Source organism: Mustela lutreola, chromosome 9, assembly GCF_030435805.1.
Source record: "Mustela lutreola isolate mMusLut2 chromosome 9, mMusLut2.pri, whole genome shotgun sequence".
NCBI lineage: Eukaryota > Metazoa > Chordata > Mammalia > Carnivora > Mustelidae > Mustela > Mustela lutreola.
The window spans coordinates 133,537,049-133,551,430 of NC_081298.1; positions in this window are offsets into that span (position 1 = coordinate 133,537,049).

The following is a 14,382-nucleotide window of genomic DNA, read 5'->3' on the forward strand; positions in this document are numbered from 1 at the left end:
ATAATAGCTCTGATATATAATAACTTCTCAATAATGAACACCAACATGCTGATACATAGTAACTACTCAATAATTAATAATCATTAGAATGGTTGACTTTTTCTTGAAAAAATTTTTTTTGGGGGGGATCATGATTTAGAGTGTTTCCAGGAATATGCCTATTCCTTTTACTTTTTTTTCTAAAAGAGTCCTCATATATCTCTTTTTTTTCTTCTTCTTATTATTATAAGGCTCATTTGGATTTTTTCCTTTTATCTTTATACAAGGCAAACCTCATCACAATCAAGATTTGTCTCAAGGCCCCTGGGTGGCTCAGTGGGTTAAGCCTCTGCCTTGGGCTCAGGGTCCTGGGATTGAGTCCCGCATCAGGCTCTCTCTGTTCGACAGGGAGCCTGCTTCCTCCTCTCTCTCTCTGCCTGCCTCTCTTCCTACTTGTGATCTCTCTGTGTCAAATAAATAAATAAAATATTAAAAAAACAAAAATAAATGATATAGAAACTGATAACAACAAAATGGTTTTTTTGGGGACTAGCAGAGAATTGCATTCCAAGATATGCATGTTATGACAAAATTATAGTCCAGTCTGGAGAACAAAGATAAGAAACACTTATAGAGGAAAGAGAGGAGTTGGAAGGGGCTGTTATTAAAAAAAAATTGAAATTACTGGGAGTTCAAAGTGGAGTGGCTTTTCATGGGCAAGCTGTGGATGTCTCTTGGCTGGGCTGTTGCCAGGCAAGGAGAAAACCTTTCTTCCTCCTACAGGGCTAGTAAAGTACAGGGTTCTTTGATTGAGAATGCAAGATAATGCTCTTTCTCTTGAGGTCTGCAATTGACAACCAAGGATAGGGCATAAAAGATCTTTCCCTTCTGGCATCCTGACTCTCAATTTTTTTTTAAAGATTTCTTTATTTATTTTATGGGGGTGCAGGTGGAGAGATCTCAAGCAGACTCTCTGCTGAGTGTGGAGCCTGCTGCAGGACTGGATCCCATAACCCAGGAAGTCATACACTTAACTGACTGAGCTACAAGGCACTCCACTGACTCTATTTTAAATGAAGTTTCCTTTATTCAGTTTTACAAAGTGTACAACCACTGCTGGTTCTCTCATATGCCAAACTACGTGTAAGTTTAAACTCCTCACCCCTATGTAAAAAACAAAGTGCAAAATGCAAAACTCTCTCTTGCTAGTTTTATTAAAGACCCTTTCTCCCAGTACTTCCTATCCAAACACACATACAGGCACACACAAACAGGTATCACCTTACCCTCTCTCCCTACTTCTGTGAGTTTTTGCCTTTGGAATTAGAAATCTGGAGGATAGGAGGGAGGTAACATTTTAGCTCTTACGTTTTTGTGTCTTGATAGCCAGGTTTGAAGAGGCTGCACCAATGGCTATGGTAGAAGATATTTTAAATTGAAATCCATTCTCCTTCCACCTGTTCCCTTCATCTTTATTCCTAAAATGTAAAAGTTGAATGCTTACAGACCAGAAGAAAAATAGTCAAAGGATGAAAAAACCACTTAAAAATACTTGCTTTTATTTAACCTTAGAATAAATCTCTGTGCTACTTCAGTTTAAATTAACAAGCTTATGGAGGCATAACTGTGAGCGTGAGAAAAGAAGAGGAGCATTCTATTAATACAACTTGCAGAAGTTATGTTGATAGTACCTGAAGTATAAACATAAACCCCGAGTTAATATCTATTTAACCTTGTTTACTTAAGCAAAATGTGAAACAAAATATGTAGAGAAGTTGATTTTTAGTTCCATCTACATTGCCACATAAAAGAATATTTATAGAGCCAGCCATCATTTTGGAATTTTTTTTTAATAACACAGACATCACACACTTTCACAGGCATGTAATAGTTCATGACTTAATGTATACTACTACCAGTTAGTGTATACTACTAAAAAAGGTATCTTTTGGGCTGAGAGGACTAAGATATAAAGATGTCAGAAGGGTTCCAAATCATAGTTACTTCACTTTGTTGTAAAATATGTCATTGTTTCAGACTATCCTTGCCAGGATGTTCCTATTTCATGTGTTTTGTTGTTGGTGATGGTGGTGGGTTTTTTTTTGTTTGTTTGTTTTTTAAAGCACAGGCATGTGCTATAACAGCAAATTCAGAAGAAATGGTAACTCAATTACTGCACCTATCCAGGCTATGGGCAGAAGAATAAACTCATGATCTAAAGTCTCTATGATTATAATATTTCTGTAATTTTATAAATGTTTACAGTTTTGGGCTATGTGTATTTTTTTTTTAATGGAAATATCCAGATGGGATGCCAGGATGACTCAGAGTGAGTGACTCCTGGGGTTTGTCTCAGGTCACCATCTCAGGGTCATGGGGTTGAGCCCCGAGTTGGGCTCTGTGCTCAGCCCAGAGTCTACTTGAGAGTCTCTCCCTACACCCCTCCCACTGCTCATGCTCTCTGTCTCTCTTACATAAACAAACAAACAAAATCAGTTTTTTTTTTTTTTTAAAGGGACATATTGGGACTTCTTCCCTGAACTTGACTCATAACTGTCTATTCAGCCTCTCTATTGTGATGTCTAACAAGTTTCTCAAACTTAAGATGCCCCAAACTGAGCTTCTGCTATTTCCCCCTAACTCTTCCTCCAGGTCTTTCATTTCAGTGAATGGTCACTCCATTCATTCAGTTTCTCAGCTTAGAAATCTTGGAGTAATCCTTGCCACTTCTTATTTTCTCATAACCTGTTGCTGACCCATGAACAAACTCTATTGGCATTAGCTTCTCTTGCCAGAATGATTACAGTAGAGTCCTAATAGGTCTCTCTGCTTTAGTACCTGCTGCCCTTCAGTCTATTCTGAACACATTAGCCAGAATGATTCTTTAAAATATGTCATAACATATCACAGCTCTGTTCAAAACCTTCTACGGGCTTTCCATCTTACTCAGAGGAAAAAAAAAAAATCTTACTTACTTTTATATGTCATCATCTGACAGTGATCTCTCTTACTTCCCTAAAGCCCTCTCTGCTATTTTCCCTTTGTTCATTCTGCTGAAACCACACTGACTTTGCTGCTTCTTGGATACATTAGGAATATTCCTGCCTCAGGGACTTTTTACTTGCCTTTTCTGAAATGTTCATAAGTTATCTGTATAGCTTGTTCTGTACTCCCTTCCTTGAACTTCACTTAAATGTCACCTTGTTAGTGTGCTTTTTCTTCCTGCTAACATTCATATGCCCCTTCCCTGCTTGTATATTTTCCTCCTTAATACTTTGCTATCAACATTCTCTGTCTGTTACATATTTATTTTATTTACTGCTGTCTTTCCCACTGGATTTTAAACTCTTTGAGGGCAAAAGCGTTTCCTATTTTATTACTGTATCCCCAGTGCCTAGGTGCTTGACATAATAAATGTTAGTTGAAAACAAGAGTGAACAATGCCAACAAGAGTAAGTTTGTCTTAAACACATTGCTCTGCAAACTTTTCTTCTTGAGGCATATAACTGTTTGTCCTCCTAGAATACCAAAGGTCTCTTTGGTATTCTTTGTTGCAATGTCTACTAGATCCAAGTATGTGAATACAAAGCTTGGATCTAGAACAGTAACTATGTATCTTTCTTCAGAAATTAGACATTAACTTGTCAGAATTTTAAACGTTTTTCTCTTTAAATTTAAATGAAGAGAAAAATCAGTTAAAGCTAAAACATGGATGTATAATCTAGAAAACTAGATTATAAAAATACTTCTCAAAATTCAATTTTATCTCTGATCCCATTTAAGATCTTTATAAATAAAGTCAGTATAATAAATAAAAATTTCCTATTTACTTATTCTTTTGTGTTAGTAGAAAAGAAGTATTATTTTTATTTATTTTTGTCCTTTTACTTTTATATTTGCCCTTTAAACAATCTCTTAAGCTTTATTTTTTTGAAACAATATTTATTTTTAAAAAGTTAATATCTAGACATGGTACTAAATGCAAAGGATGAAAAATAAAAAAAGAAACAATGAATATAAGTACTCCCACCCCTTTTGCCACTTAGCTATCTAGTCTTCCTCCACAGAGGAAATAATGGTTAACAATTCATTTCCCCTATATATTTCCATGAAAGAATAATATGTTATTATTAATAAGCATATAAAGTATTTTTAGTTGTTTTTTTATACCCATTTTTTTACAGCATACTTAATAAATTCAGTAATTTATAAATTTCAGCATGTTAAAAATGTAAGATTTATGGGCACCTGGGTGGCTCAAGTTGGTTAGGCCACTGCCTTTGGCTCAGGCCATCTCAGGGTCCTGGGATGGAGCCCCATGTTGGGCTCCCTGCTCAGTGGGGAGTCTGCTTTTCCCCTCCCCCCTTTCCTCTCACTCCTGCTTGTGTTTTGTTTTGTTTTGTTTTCCCCTCTCTGTCTCAAATAAATACAACTTTTTTAAAAAAAAAATTAAGATTAAAAGGAGAAAAACATTTTAATGCTAAAGAAACTGAAACTTGAAAAGAAGTCAAATGCATTTAATGAATTAGACATTTTGATGAAATTTATGGTAATTTTAAAGTATTTTTAGAAATTCTGACTTTTTAAAAAGTTCTTAATACTACTCTAACATAACACTTAGGTTTATATTTTAGTAAATATAGTTTTATAGCATGCTTAATCATATAATTGATAATCTTTGTGATTGGGACACCTGGGTGGCTAGGTCATTAAGTGTCTGCCTTTGGCTCAGGTCATGATCCCAGGGTCCTGTGATCAACCCCATATTGGGCTCCCTGTTCAGCAGGAGGCCTGCTTCTCCCTATCCCACTCCCCCTTCTTTTGTTCTCTTTCTCACTCTGTCTCTCTCTGTCAAATAAATAAATAAAATCTTAAAATAAAGTAAAATAAAATAGTTTAAAAAAATCTTTGTGATTGATTCTGCTGCCCATCTATTTGCCATTCCAAATTCTCCTTTATTTCACTGCTTTACATCCAGTAGCTTAATTTCTACTCATTTCTTTTGTATGCTTCTAATTGTATGTTTATACACAATCCCTTTCTTCTCTCCTCAGAGTCTTTATCTTTCTTTACCCTGCCCTGCTTCCTTTCACCAGAAAGAATGCTATTCTCTTTTCTTTTTTAAAGATTTTATCTATTTATTTGAGAGAGAGAGCAAGAGAGCATTAACAGGGGGACAGGCAGAGGGACAAGTAGACTCCCTGTTGAGTGGGGAGCCTGATGGTGGGTGGGGGTCAATCTCAGGACCCCAAAATAATGACAGGAGTTGAAGTCAGATGCTTAACCGACTGAGCCACCCAGACACCCCCAGAAAGGACACTCTTAAGAGTCACTGAGGATTTTGACAATTTTTCAGTTTGCATTTTTTTTAATTGTTGGCAGCCTTCCATCCTTGAAACCTTCACTCTGTGATGATACACCACTCCTAACTTCTCTGACCATACTAGTTCTTTTCTTTTCTGATTCTGAGATAGAAACAAACAGCACAGTTTAGTCTATGGCCCTTTGCTCCTTTCTTCTGCTTTATATTCCTTAGAAACCTCTTCAATTTTCATGGCATCATCTAGCATATCAAATCTATGGTTTTGGTACCAAATAATGTCTTTCTTAAATTCAAATTTCAATTGTATAACAATAATTTAAAAAAAACCTTAATATTCACTAAGTGCATGGTATAAGTCAGGACATAGTCTTTTTTCTATTTTTTTAAAAGATTTATTTATTTATTTGAGAGAGAGAGAGAGATGACACATGTAGAGCAGTAAGGGTACAGGGAGAAATCTCAAGCAGACTCCACTCTGAGTGTGGAGCACTACTCAGTGCATGACCTCATGGCCCTGAGATCATGACCTGGGCCAAAACTAAGAGTCTGTCCTTAACCTATTGCACTAGTCACGTGCCTCAAGTCAGAAGATAGTCTATGCTCTTTATCTATTTTAAATCATTCAATCCTTAAATAACCTCATAGTAAAATACTATTTCATCATTCTTTTACACTGTGAATTTAAACAACTTGTCTATGGTCATAAAGTATTAACTCACAGAATCAGAATTCAAACCCAGGCAGTCTGCCTCAAGGCCAAAGCCCTTAACTGTTACAGTATACTGCTCTAATTTCCATATTTCTATGGGTCAATAACTTTAACTCAGTATATCTAAAGTCTTATGAGTCCTCATTCATTCACTCTCTTACCTGACATTTATTCCCTGTTATCAAATCCTTTTTTTCTTTTTTTGAGGGAGAGAGAGAGAGTGCATGTGAATGCACATTTGAGCAAAGTGTGTGTGTGGGGGGGGGGCATGGGAGAGAAAGAAGAAGGGTAGAGGGAGAGGGAGAGGGGGAGAGAGAATCTTAAGCAGACTCCCTGTTGGTGCAGAACCCAACAGATGCCTGGATTTCATGACCCTGAGATCATGACTTGAGCTGAAATCAAGAATCAAGACACTTAACTGACTGAGCCACTCAACCCCACCTTCCCATTATCAAACCTGTTGCTTCCTTCTCCTTAGGAGTTTTCCGACCTATTCATACTTTTCCATTCATTTGAGCCTTCGTAATGTGATCTTTTCAGATGACCACCCCACGATTTCCCTATAACTTAACTATTCTATTAATGCTTCACTTTCTACCAATTAATATTTTCTATTCTGTTCATAGTCTTTCCTCTTCTAAGGTGCTCTCCTTTTATACCTATTTAAGTCTTACCTATCCTTAAACTACAGCCTCTATAATGTTTCCACCAACAACTGGAACATCTTATGTCTTATGAATAACAATAGGGCATTCTTTTAAAGTTCACTTAAAAAACACTTATTATACAACTATCCATATTATTTATCCCCTTACTTTTCTAAGCTTCTGCATAAGCATCATCTTAGAAAATTCTTTATAGTCAGTCTCTAAAGCATTTGATCAGTGTTTTGTATTAAATGTGGTTTATTACTTATATGTAAAATATTAATACAACATTTATTTCATGATTTCTTATGTTTGGTTTTATGTTTTTATTGGCACATCTACTAAGTTTATAGCTTTTTTTCTTTGTTTGTTTGCAGAAGAAAATATAATAAATCCAGTGGGGCTTTTTGATATATTTTCATCTTTGGATCTTTCTTATTTATACTTCCCCTCAATATTGAGACCAGCTTCAAAGTAGAACCCAACCCTTCCTCACAATGCTTTTATAAATACCTTTTAATATGACTAACACCTACTTAAATTGATTTACACACTCATTTTTTTCTTGATAATACTGATTTTCAATAAAACTTTACAAAATTGTTTATGTGTGCTTTCAGCTCTAAGCAAAAATGAATGTTGTACAAATTTCTTTTTTCCTTGTCTTTGAAAGTTTGCTTCACAAAATAGTACCTCACAAATCTACTGCTATTCTAAATACTATACTTGGAATGATTATCCTCATCATTATTATCATCATAATTGTTAGCCATCAAGGGTCTTTATGAGTAGGACAACTTGGGACATATGGACTTAGTGTCAATAATCAAAATTTGGAGGTGGTTTATTTGCAGTGGAGCAAACAAATAGTTCTTTTATAGCCTGCTGGGTGGGTCAGAGTCTTAGAGCTGGTGCTTCATTTTCTAATTACTTTAGTAGCATGTTGTTTAAATATTTTATGTACGTTCATGAAATTTCTCTGCACATCTCAAGTCTCCTTTTTTGGATATGACAAACCACAAACTTATTGACAGAAAGTTTTAATTTGAATGTGACAGAGTAATATATAAATTAACTCAATGTGTAATTTTGAGGTACATACTGAAGAAATTTCTTAGAGTATATGTATTTTGATTAGAATGTTGCAGAGTTGGAGTTGGATCTAGGAACATTTTCACAGGTGCTCTTTACAAAGAGCAGTTTGGAAGTGGTTACAAAGAAATAAGATGTAACAGCACAAACGCTTCAACAGCTCCAATGATACATCAATGCTGAAAATACATTTATCTAAAGAGATATTAATGCTCTCATGCTAGATTAAAACCCCTGTTAAGAAGTGTGTAAACCTGGTGATTCACACATCTGTACCCCTGGGGATAAAAATATATGTTTATAAAAAAATTAATTAATGAAGAAATGAGAAATCAGGGGCGCCTGGGTGGCTCAGTGGGTTAAAGCCTCTGCCTTTGGCTCGGGTCATGGTCCTGGGGTTCTGGGGTCCTGGGGTCCTGGGATCGAGCCCCACATCCGCTCTCTGCTCAGCAGGGAGTCTGCTTCCCTCCTCCGCCCCCACCACCTGCCTCTCTGCCTACTTGTAATCTCTGTCAAATAAACAAATAAAATCTTAAAAAAAAAAAAAGAAATGAGAAAGCAGAGTTTCATAAATCATTAAGATTTTTATAGTACTGACTTGAAGAACTTAGAGAAGTTTTACATTTACAGAAAAATGGAATAGAACGTAGAGAGTTCCCCTATACTGCTCCCTCCATCTCCTCAATTTCTTCTATTGTTAACGTTTTGCATTGGTGTTGTACATATGTTACAATTGTTGAACCAATATTGATACATTATCATTTTTATTTATTTTTAGATGAATTTTTTTACTTATTTGAGAGAGAGAGAGAGAGAGAGAGAGCAGGAGCAGTGAAAGGGGCAAAGGGAGAAGCAGACTCCCCGCTGAGCAGTGAGCCCAAGGACTTAATCCCAGGACCCTGAGGTCATGACCTGACCTGAAGATGGGCACTTAACCAACTGAGCCACCCAGGCAACCCTTGATACATTATTATTTCCTAAAGTTCAGTTTACATGAAAGTTCACTCTTTGTGTTGTACAGTTTTGAGTTTTTTCAGATGCGTGATGCCACATATCCACTTTTACAGTAACATACAGAATCGTTTCACTGTCCTAAAATTCTCTCTGCTCTACCCATTCATCTCTCTTTACCCCTCCCTCTTCCTGAAATTCAGGGAACCACTCATATTTTTACTATATTTAGTTTTGCCTTTTCCAAAATACCATATAGCTGGAATTATTTATTATGTAGACTGGTTTCTTTCACATGGCGATATGCATTTAAGATTCCTATGATCTTAACTTTTCTAGCAAAAGGTATTTTTCTAGGAAAAGACTTAAAGTCCCAAATGCTTTAGGCCTTCCCTTCTATCATTCCATTTTCTTTCAGGGAAAAAGGCAGAAATTATAAATCAGGTAAAACTGTGGCTCGGTCCACCTATCAACTTCTGAAAGTTTTTCTCATAGATTTTCCTTATGGGGAGTCTTCAAAGGAGCTACACTGTCAACATTAACAAAAGCTTCTCTTTGAACAGAGACATTTCAAAGCATTTTAAGCCATGATAAAATGGTTCCAAAGAAGGTTTTATCTTTTATTTTGTTAGCAAAAGCTGCACTTAGGAGCCAAAATGCACCAGAGACTAAATGGTCAACATTAAGATGGTGCTGTAAAAGTCTATGCTAGGCTTGGAAAATTTCTAGAAGTGGAAATCAAAAGCACTAGCCAATATAAGGGAATATTTTAATGTGTTACTCTTTGTGATATCTTGTATAATGAAGGCCCTGTGATGTGCTGCATGGACATCAGAATACTATTAGTAGTTCCCATTCTGTGGCTACTTGACTGTTAATAATCATCAAGTATGTATTTAGACTCAGTAATTTTCTAGCACTTTATCAAGTGCTATATGGAATATGCATATATAAATCATGGTTTCTGATTTAGAGAGTATATAAATTTAGTTGGCAAAATCTAAGAGGCAAAACCCACTAAAGAACTAAAAGAATAGTTAGGAGACTTGAGATTTTGTTCTGACTCTCTCAGCATGATCTTGAATATGTCATATAGCTGCATTTGGCTTTCAGATGTTTCCTCATTTGGCTTTTATTGTAATCACCAAAATAACTTCTGATATTCTGTTGTTTTGCAAATGAAATACACTGTGGGTTGTTCATTAGAAATAAAAGGAGAACTATAAAGAAAGAAAGGCATTAAGTGTAAAAAACAAAGAATGTGAAATATTTTTAGATATTTTAGCATTTTTATTTGCTATTAAAGGATGATATAAAAAGAATAAAGATTAGAGTAGTTGTTATCATTTTTAAAATAATTTATTTATTTATTTGAGAGAGAGAGCACAAGTGGGAGGAGGGCAGAGGAAGAGGGAGAAACAGACTCCCTGCTGAGCACAGCGCCCAAGGGTGGACTCCATCCCAGGACCCTGGGATCACAACCTTAGCCCAAGTCAGATGCTTAACTGACTGAGCCACCCACGTGCCCCATTATCTTTCATACATCTCAAATATGAAGAATATTATCTGTTTCCGAATGCATTCATTTATTCATTTATTTATGCCCTCAATTTATACTTATTGAGAGCATATTGTGAGTCTGCAACCGAACAAATGATCTTATTTCTGTGAATTCTCTCGGTTATAAAGCTCAGAGCATGTTACTCATCATCCTATGGAGCAGGCATTTTTTAAAAAAGAGAATCTACCCACAGAATGTCTTGGGCCTAATTTATAAGGAACTCTCCCTTAAATTAATTATTATTCTATATCAATAATAAAGGATGGACCTTTTTAAAAATGGTTGCTTGGATTTTCTGAAGACTGCCATGAAGACAGTCCTATGGATGTGACATATTTTCCATAACTAAATTTGAAAAAGAGTTTCAATAACTCCAGTGTTTGCTTATGATTATGAGGACTTGGAGAGTGGAGTAGGGGTTATTTCATTGCTTTGCATGGGACTAATGTTAGAGATACTATATATGAAATGTCTACCATAGCTCCCATTACATAACAAGCAAATAATTACTAGTAACTATTATTAATATTTCAGAAGGGGTTTCTCATCCCTTATAGCTGTAAGTAAAAAGATTACTGATAGGGTCTCAAGCCTTAAGAGATCTCACCTACGAGGTATGGGATGAGGAATACTTATCTTTATGCACTGAAGTCTATCATATGTTTTGAATATTTACTTTTCAAGTTACCTTCTTTATAAGGAACAAGTTAAACACTATACATGTTTGGGTCAATTTATTTTCACTTGTGTAATATACTCTGCCAGGTCCCATGGAAGTCCATTTAATATAAACAAATTACTAAAAAGGAGGTTATAGTGGTTTTTTAATGCAGTAAAACATACTCAATACAAATTTACCATTTTAATGATTTTTACGTATGTAGTTCAGTGGCATTAAGTACATTCACATTGTTATATATAGTACTTTCAAACTTCACTGTATTTAAAAATATATATTTGCTCAGATTTCCTTTTTTATCATAAGAGCAACATCATAAATTCATAACAACAGAAGGAAGAAAACTCACTTTTGCAATTCTTTCTAGTTTTTAACTCAAACTGATTTTATGTTAGCTATGGTTAACACATTCTTATGTGTCTTTGAAAACTGCTTGGGTATTTGTTAGAACCTGGACGTGAAGTTCCTTTGCTTAACAGCTTTTTCTTACAAAGATAGTACAACAGGAGGAAAGTTTTAAATTGGGATAGAATTATAAAAGTATCTGAGATTACACTTGAAATGCAATAAAATTACAAAATGTTTTGTAAGGCATAGAAAAATAATGTATATTGGTAAATTTGAAAGAAAGTATGAAATATTGTTAAATTAAGATAGATAAGACATTATCCAATTGAATAAACATTCTTTGAAGATTTGATATATAAAGCACTTGGTAAGTACTGTGGGAGTTACAAAATATGGAGTTTTAATCTAATTGAAGGGAAAACATATTGGCATATAATATAGAACAGAACAATCTGAGTGTTCTAAGGGTGCAGGTGCAGAAATTTGAAAGATTGATACTGGCTGGAGGAGGAGATTTATGGGAAACACACAGAACTTAAACCAAATCTTAAGTTTTTTTTTTTTTTTTTTTTTTTTTTTAAGATTTTATGTATTTATTTGACAGAGAGAGTGAACACAAGAGAGACAGCAGAGGGAGAGAGAGAAAAACAGGCTCCCCGCTAAGCAAGGAGCCCACCTAGAGGCTCAATCCCAGGACTCTGAGATCATGACCTAAGCCGAAGGCAGAAGTTTAACGGACTGAGTCACCCAAGTGCCCCATGATTTTTAATAATTATAGATTAAGATAGGGGAGGGGAAGAGTGAAGATGAGTAATTGTGTTTAGCTGAGGAGTTTTGAACTTGCTAATTATATATTTTATTTTATTTTAATATTTTATAAAATTACGGAGGATTATAGATTAAAAAGAAAATATATTGAAGGACTTAATTCTCTTATAATCAAAATTTTTTATTTTATTTTTGAAGTCTTTTTTAATTTTGAGAATTTGATTTGTGTTCAATAAATGAGAAGATTTAAAGAGGCTTTCTGAGATAAGAAGCAGTATACTGAAATTCCAGAATTTAGAACAAATTAAATTTTAGTCTTTCACAGTAGAGCCCCCCTAAAGAATAAGGAATGCTTGCATTTTCGAGTGGTTCCTATGCCTTTGAAGAAATTCTCTAAAGCTTCTACGCTGAGAGTAACTCAAAGTGAAGGCAGGATACTCGAGTTTCCTTCTTTCTCTTTCTTTCTCCCTCCCTTCTTCCTTCTTCCGTCTTTTCCTTCCTCTCTTCCTTTTTTTTCCTCTTTCTATTTCTTCTCTTCTTTCTATCCTGATTCAGTTTCTCAAAGGTTTTATCTTTATTTTTATGTCATATTCTCCCTCGCCCGAATTATATTTGTTTTCTAACATACCCATGGTTAGATCTGCTTCCGTATTTACTTTTACAATTCTCTTGAGGGAAACTATTTAAATAGTCAGTGGAGTCAAAGCTTTTAGGACTGAAAGGAACTTCATGATCAATATTTTCACAATAGTATAAGACTTATTACCCTCAACTGTTACACACTTCACTGGACCATCTTCCTTGCTATACTATGACATCATTGATGGTAAAGATTTAATTTTTTGTCTCTAATTACCTTCATTATAAGTACATAATAATTGAGGAATGCAAGATAAATGTTTATTTCAGACATCTCTTTTTAGGATATCTTTTTCTATTTTGCTGTTCTTTTATAAAAACTTGGAAAATTTAAGTTTATCTCTTAAACTACTAGTTTCTTTTTCATTATCATGTTTGCAAAATTGTAGCTAGCTCATCATTATCATCTTTGTGTATATTTCTATAGTTTTTATGAAATTTACAGCGCTTTCTATAGTGCAGTAAATTCTATAGTGCCCCATTAAATCTTCTCACCAGTTCATTATCCAACCACCTTTTCAGATAATGAAATTAATATCTAGATTAAGCAACCTTTTCAAGAAAGCAGATTATAAGACTTTAGATCCTAACATAGGCCCTGGCACATGGAAATAATGGTTGAAATGAAATTAGGGCTAATGCTCTTCCCTTAAATTCACAAAGGAACCTACTCTCCTATTGTTTTTCTTCATTCCTTTCCTATTTTCCCATTTCCTTTTTTACTGAGTGCTACTATATTTAAGACATAAGTTTAACTGCTGGATATATAATGAGTATAAAACATGTTTGCTTTTATGAGGTTGACTACCTGTTTGGGGAGAAACAGTAGTCATACCTTACAAAGCTAAATAAAAATAAAAGCTAGTGTTCTTTTTTCTTAAATCTTATAGATAAGAAGTAGAAAGGGAGAACTCCAAAGAAATTTCATCTATCTGTAGTGCATAGTATGTTAATGAATCTTTTAAGTGTTAAATCATATTTTCATGTTTACAATTATATTAATGAAACTATATTTTAAATTTTCATAATTTAGAGCTTTGGCTTAAATGAAAAGCATATTAAGGAAAAAGTTAATTTAATTTCTTTAATTAAAATATTATTTTTTATATTAAACATTACTGGGATGGTATAGCATGGCATTAAGTGATGTTATGGTTTATGGGTTTTTGATGAGCAAACTCAAAAAATTTGGTCTGTATTACTCACTAGCTAAATGTTAGCCCCCTGCCAGTTCTGTATTTTAAAAATATGACACCTGGGTGGACACCTGGGTGGCTCAGTTGGTTAAGTGCCTGACTCTTGATTTTGGCTCAGGTCATGATCTCAACGTGGTGAGATCGGGCCCCATGTAGGGTTCTGTGCTCAGTGCAGAGTCTGGGTGGGATTCTCTCTCTCCTTCTTTCTCTGCCCCTCCCATTGCTTATACTGTACAAACAAACAAACAAACAAACAAATAAAATCTTTTTAAAGATTATTGCAAAAAATGAGATATTAATAAATATATTGATATATATTTTCAATTCAGACATATAAAATTATTTAATGAAGCATTATATAAATTAATCCATTATATTCATATCCATATTTTCTTATTTTCATATTGCTTTAAATATATATATGCATATATTTTAACCCTAGTTTTATTTATGCTGATATGGAGCTTGCCAGTTGGGAAAGTTCTATTGC